The sequence below is a fragment of the Crocodylus porosus genome, unplaced genomic scaffold (genome assembly GCF_001723895.1).
Source record: "Crocodylus porosus isolate Cpor-Errol unplaced genomic scaffold, CroPor_comp1, whole genome shotgun sequence".
In the NCBI taxonomy this organism is placed as follows: Eukaryota; Metazoa; Chordata; order Crocodylia; family Crocodylidae; genus Crocodylus; species Crocodylus porosus.
Genome location: NW_017728886.1, coordinates 255,088,636 through 255,095,267, shown reverse-complemented (window position 1 = coordinate 255,095,267; position 6,632 = coordinate 255,088,636). Strand labels below are relative to the sequence as shown.

At 47.0% G+C, this 6,632-nt stretch overlaps 1 long non-coding RNA gene across 1 annotated transcript in view; it reads right to left on the bottom strand.

The window, feature by feature from the left end:
- Positions 1–6,632, bottom strand: part of LOC109322004 — a 153,600-nt gene that overhangs the window by 22,789 nt on the left and 124,179 nt on the right. The window contains exon 4 of the long non-coding RNA XR_002104274.1: positions 5,772–6,287. This is a non-coding gene — a long non-coding RNA (uncharacterized LOC109322004). The remainder of the gene's footprint in view (positions 1–5,771; positions 6,288–6,632) is intronic.

Here is a 6,632-nt window from a genome sequence, read left to right as displayed (position 1 = left end):
GGAGTCATCATTGACTCCAAGATGAACATGGGCCAGCAGTGTGGGGAGGCAGTTAGGAAGGCCAACCGCACCTTGTCGTGCATCCACAGATGCATCTCAAGCAGGTCCAAGGAGATGATCCTCCCCCTCTATGCGGCACTGGTCAGGCCGCAGCTGGGGTACTGCGTCCAGTTCTGGGCGCCACACTTCAGGAGAGAAGGGGGAACAGGGACTTCCCCAGTGCCTGTTCCCCCCGTGCACCGCCAGGAGTGACCAGGAATAATGGTCACAAGCTGGCAGAGGGTAGGTTTAGGTTAGATATCACGGTCAGGGCGGCTAGGGTCTGGAACCAGCTTCCAAGAGAAGTGGTGCTGGCTCCTACCCTGGGGGTCTTTAAAAGGAGGTTAGATGAACATCTTGCTGGGGTTGTTTGATTCCCGTACTCTTTCCTGCCTTGGCAGGGGATCGGACTCGATGATCTACTCAGGTCCCTTCCGACCCTAGAAACTATGAAACCAAGTCAGAGCATGGGGAAAGAAACCAATCCTGACACCCTGAAGCAAACTGAAAGAAGACTTTTTCATTCAAGCACACGCTGCACAGCAGCCCCTGCAGCTCCCGCCACTCTCTGGTGCCAGCCGCAGATTTATTCAATTATGAGCAGATTAAAATGACTGCATTTGTACACCGTAATTGGCAATCGCTCCTCGGATAAAGGGCTGCTGGACACTTCGGGGTTATGGTGACATCAAAATAACAATGATGCTCTGAACTGGGCACTGCTTCTCTCCCGTAGTACAGCCAAAGCCTAGTGATGTGCAGATCCCAGGAAGGGAGCCAGAGAAATCTTCGCTAATGCTGGAACACAGGACAAAACTGCAGAGGCGGCAGCCATTAAATGCCCCTTTTCTGACGCAATAAAAGCCCTGGGCTTCATCCCACAAACCCAGGAAGCCAGGATTACTTTTACAACAAAGGTCGGGCGGGCGGAAGCACCTCAAAACTTAGCCCTCACTGCCTGGCCTCTGACTCTTGGCTCTGTGCGTCCACTTAAAAGGAGTGCTGTCGTGCTGTACAGCAGGGAAGCAGCGGCACGCTCCCATGAGCAGAACCACTCGAGACCACACTGTTCAATCCCTCAGAAAAGCTCTTTTTTTTTATTGCCCAAGTATAGATCATGATCTAGATTCATGACGAAATACAAGAGTCTTCAAAGTGGCGGGGGATTTCCCCTGGGAGCAGTTTCTGTGCAAAGTTGACTGTCCCAACTTGCGACTTAAGAGGGACTGAGATGCTAACATAGCCCTTATGCAGCAGAGGAGAGGTTCTTTGGACTTGTTTTATAGACAAGGGGTTGCCTTTGAGGTGCCTCACCTACACACAACGCCCATGAACCCAAGCCTCGTGGTGCTTTAGACCCTGCATTGCTTCACCTGTTTCACCTCCTGTGTCTTGTGATTTGCTCACTGGCTAGGAGCAAGCCAGTTTACCTCCCAAGCTCCTGTCTCTGACTGCACCCTACACCATATGAGAGCAAACCCTTACATGCATTTGGAAGATGTTGGGAGAAAATGCCCTGAATATTAGAAATACCACTCCACCATGAGCAGAGTTTTGTTCCCAGAAAGGGAGATGGGCAAGGCTCCCCATAAAGTCCACTAGGAGCTTTGCTATCACTAATGATTTTAGGTGGTGGGTGCTCACCTACTAGGATGATGGATGGCAGGGTAAAACCTGACTACAGGGGCCTGGCAGGAGGATGCGTCTGTTGGTCTCAGCAGCAGGAAGGCGTTTACAAGTGTGCAAGGTGTGCTGGGAGACTGTCGCTTCCTTTGATCAGAATAAACTTGAGATATTCCTTCCTGACTTGTCACTCAAGGTTTTACCCCTCAGCAGTTGTTTCAGACGGACATGATTAAACATACATGCTTCAATTATAAACTCTGCTTCTCACCGCACAAGGTGCTTTCTATTGGCTATTCTGTATTTGCTACAGCCCACCAGATATAATCAGACCTCCACGCAGTTCCCATATAGCACAATATCCCCAGACAATTTAAAACACTCAAGGTCTGTTTATTAGAAAATTATTTAGATTCATGCAACCAGACCATGGAAACGGCATTTCTCCTAAGACCCAAGAACCGTTGACAAGATTTTAAGGGCCAATCCCCGAAACAAACAACCTTCACCATAAGGAGCAGTTACTCACTAAACCTTAGAGCGCTTCCCTGCAAATTGCCCCAAGCAACACTCCTTCCACAAAAGCCCCATGGCCAGATGATCCTTGTAGCATGCCCTGAGGGGTAAACTTGAACACAGGTACCATGCACGTGTAAGGGATGCAGTTCCTCCAGGTGATGAAAAGGTTTCTAAATTAAACACTGTTGAACAGGCAATTGCTTCCTCTTTTACCCAGGCTGGTTTTAACAGTTGCGCAGAGCTGCCCAATTCTAAGCTGTATTAACTTTGTTCCTAAACACTCAGGATTGGTTAAAGGGAACACAGGGGGTCCTCCTGAAAGGGCCTTGAGCATGCAGGGCCCAGTTTTTTGGGATGTACACATTTATACGGTAGGAATCGAAAAGCGTGTAGGCTCCAAATCTCTGGGATTTGGTTCACACCAAGCCAGGTCCCAGCTTTGTTCACTTCGGTGAAACAATCCTATGTCACGACATGCGCAGAAATTATACTGCTGAGCATCTTTGGCAGAGAATATCATGAAAAATGCAAGGGAAGAAAGCTTGAAAAGGGGAGAAATAAGGTAAAGGGAAGGGGCTCCAAAGATGCAAAGACGAAGTGAACCAGAGGTTCCTAGGGAAGGAGGGAGGAAGGAAAGAGATTTAAAAAATTGATATGGCTGCTTAATAGCCTTCCTTCTTCCAAAACCCTGAACTGCAGAGACCCCTCCGGCTGTGAAATGAGCTGAGGAAGATGAGATCAGCTGGTGCGGCCTGAGCAGACAAGATGGAAGTAGGTGGTACGTGAGGGGCTCAGGGAGCAAGTTTACAGAAAACTTGCAGAATCACAAGGGGTGCTCCCCAAATCCAGTTCTGCAAAGGCTTTTGGAAGGAAAAGCTGGCCAGCTTTGCAACTTCGAGCAGCCACAAAGGGCAAGAGAGGATACTGCTCCTCCCTATACTCATTTCAACTGAAACGTGTAACTCTGTATAAACCTGGTGGCCTGGAACTGCTCTGGGATATGAGATCCTCCCTGCCAAATGCTAAAGGGACTGTCACCTAATTCACCACGCCTTCCACACCCAGCTTTTGCCACGGTACCTCTGAACCATTTGGCAACTTGGTGCAGGAACACCTTCCTCATCACGATCCTGGCACAACGTGACCCTGTGACACTGCCAGGGGCTGTGGGCTGCTCCTATGGCTGTTGAGCATCACACTGAGCCATTCAATTGGCAACCTGGCCTAGCCACAGACATCTTTTCTTTATTTCAGTACCTCAGATTTCCCAGTGCCGAAATGCATCCAGGGGAGAACACCTGCAAAATACTGAGATGCTAGGAGAAAAATTATACTGCTAAACACCCATTGTAATTGCTGCTAAAAAGTATTAGCCTCTGATAGGAGCAGGATATTGCCATGACTGCTCTGAAAGGGAGGTAAAAATTTGCAAGAGTGCCTTGGGGGAATGAAGTCCCAGTCTCCAAAGGGCTTATGTGATTTAGGTGCCTACGTCCCTTCTGAACATGGGACTTTTTTGCAAAATTTTACCCTGAGTCCTGTAGGACAGCTTGCATGACCTTACAAGCATACTCCCCAGACTCATTCAGACTTTTCATGGTCCTGCAGCTGCCCACAAAGAAACCGCAGAAAGGAGAAAAAAAAAACCCTGCTAAAAAAAAGGCATCTGACCTTGTCCATCCTTTTAATGAACTTTTCAAAATGAGAGAGAGACAGAGAAAGAATGTGCGCAAGTGAGCGCTCATTCGAATGGGGTAAAAATATTTAGGGAAGTTATTATGCTTCTCGGAAACTTCATGAGTCTATTATTTACAGGCCAGAGCAATCTGTAGAAAAGTCTGCAGCTAACAGGTTTAGCCCACAAGAGCATGTAAATGCTAACTTACTAATAATGGCCTCTGTGGCTGGAAAGCCCCTTTGATCAGCCACCTCAAATGCAGAGCTGTGCTGGGCAGCCAGGCAGCGTGCCTGAGCTGCACGGTTGACTAAATATTACAGAGACAGAGCACAGGGAAAACACCAGAATGTGACTTCTGAGGTGTAATTCTCCATGCAGCGACAAATATACAGCAGATACCTGAAGGAAGAAGGCTGGGATTTCCACTGAGTGACGGCAAAAAGACTTCAGCAGCTCTGAAACACTCACCTCCAATGTCACCCGAGCAGGCGACACACCATCTTAGAAAGTTTTCTCATAAAACTCCTGAAGCCACAGCCCTCCATTCACTGGCTGGGGCAATAAGATGTGGTTGACCAGGAAGCCGAATGACTTCTGAAGGGCAATGTCAGGATGTGACTTCAAGCATTTTTGTGGCAAGATTAATCAGTCTCAGCTGAGTTGCTGGTAGAGATGGCAACGCCTAAACCCAGAAGGTTTTAAAGGCAATTCCACCATTGGCAAACGGTGCAGCCATGATCACCAGCTCATGAGACAAGCCACATTTTCCAACACATTTCTGCACTGGCCTGCTTCACAACAAAGGAAGTATATCACAGGCGTACATCAGCATGGGGAGCATTTGTTCAACAGGGGAGAACCAGAAATAATGGTCACAAGCTGAGTGAGGATCACTTCAGACCAGATAGAGGGAAAAGCTTCTTTACAAGTTGAGTACCGAGGGTCTGGAACAGGCTCCCTGCAGAGGTGGTACTGTCACCCACCCTGGCAATCTTCAAAAAGCATCCTGACACCCATCTTGCTGGGGTCATCTGACCCCAACGGTCTTTCCTGCCCAACTACAGGGGGGCTGGACCCAATGATCTGTAAGGTCCCTTCCAGCGCCTGACAACTATAAAACTATGAAGAGTCATCTCTGTAGCACGGGAGAGACCTCAGGGTTTGACCTTTATTCCTCAGTGGTGCTAATGCTCTGAACCAACATTGTTCAGAGATATGAAGAAGTTCCTAACTACACTACAACAGGTACCAGGGCGAGAGCAGACCCCCTGCATAGTTCTACCCATCACACCACAAAATGAAAAGTACAAACCAAACAGGAACGCAAAAGGCTCATGGTCGCCCTTCTCTCCTAAAGGCGGCACACAACTCCATCCACCGCTCCCCACCCACACACACCCGTCCGTGGTCACCATCCACTGCAGGACACAAGACAAAACTGCTCTTCCTGATTTACTGAAAGTCCGTAACTTGCTCCAGCGTCTTTAAAGCCCTTCACTCCCTCACAGCTCTCTTTGCTCATTTACAGTCTGTCGCTAGTCTGAACCTTCTCATAACTTGGCCACTGGCGATGCCTTTGCAACCCCAGCCAATTCACAGGTGTCCTTTATTTCTGCAATTCAGTTCTTCACCTTCTTGCAATTCCCTCCTAAAAACAGACTGTCCTGCCTTGCCTTTGCTTCGGCATTATGACTACTACTTATTTCTATCTGGGATAATGCTTTTGAGGCCCTGATGATGCTATGAGCTGTATAGAACAGATTAGATGGGCAATAATATCCACAAACACTATAGGTAAAATCTGTTTCCCATTGTAGTCAATAGAAGTTTTGCCTTGACTTCACTGAGGTTAATTTTTTATTTCTATGATGTTGAATTATGTAAGTTCTGTGCAAAACATCAGTCCTCTTACCTGCTCTTGCACTCCGGGCTGCTGGTCCCAAGACAGAAATCAGATGCTGGAAAAATATAAAAAAAACCCAGAAAACAGGAAAGCCACTAACTGCATAGTTAAAAAACATCTAGGCAATACAAACAACTATCAAATATCTTGTTGGTCTAATAAAAGATATCACCTCTGCCCCGGGAGTTTTGTCTGTCTAGGTAATTAATACACATGATCTTAGTAACTTTGCAGAAACTAAATAATCATCACTGTACCGCCTCTTCGGTCTGGCAATGTGTCTGCATTACTGTTTAGGTGAATGAACCGCAAGCAAGGGATTGTGCTGTTCATGAAAACAGAGCAAGTCAGAGGAACAGTGAGGTGTCAAAGGCAGGAAAAAAGACTCCCAGTTTTGTGTGTCAGCTACTGGACTGCTATCTTTTTATAAAGGCCGTCTCTATCAATACTATGACAATGTGAGTCACTGTAATACTTATCTAATGGTGGCTGGATGTTCTCATGGTTCATATTTTCCAGGAAGATCTGTTAAAACAGAAAAAAAAACAAGAAGGAAAAAACAACGTTAACAAAGAATTTTTAAAAATCGCAGCGGTACCCGGGCCAGTAACAATGCATCAAATCAGTAGGTTAAGAAACACAGCAATTGCAGCTACAGGTAGAGAATGGACTGGAAAATAATTCTACTCTTTCTGGGGGGAAAACAATACAAACCAGGGAAACATTCAAGCAGAAGCCAGCTTCAAGAGGATCGGCCACTCTGTGTCCCACTACCTAATGCTCACTCCAGACTCATGCTAGCAAAGATGGTAAACTAGAGCAAACAGTTGCATATGGGGTTATGATTTTGGGATTCTGGCTCATGGATTT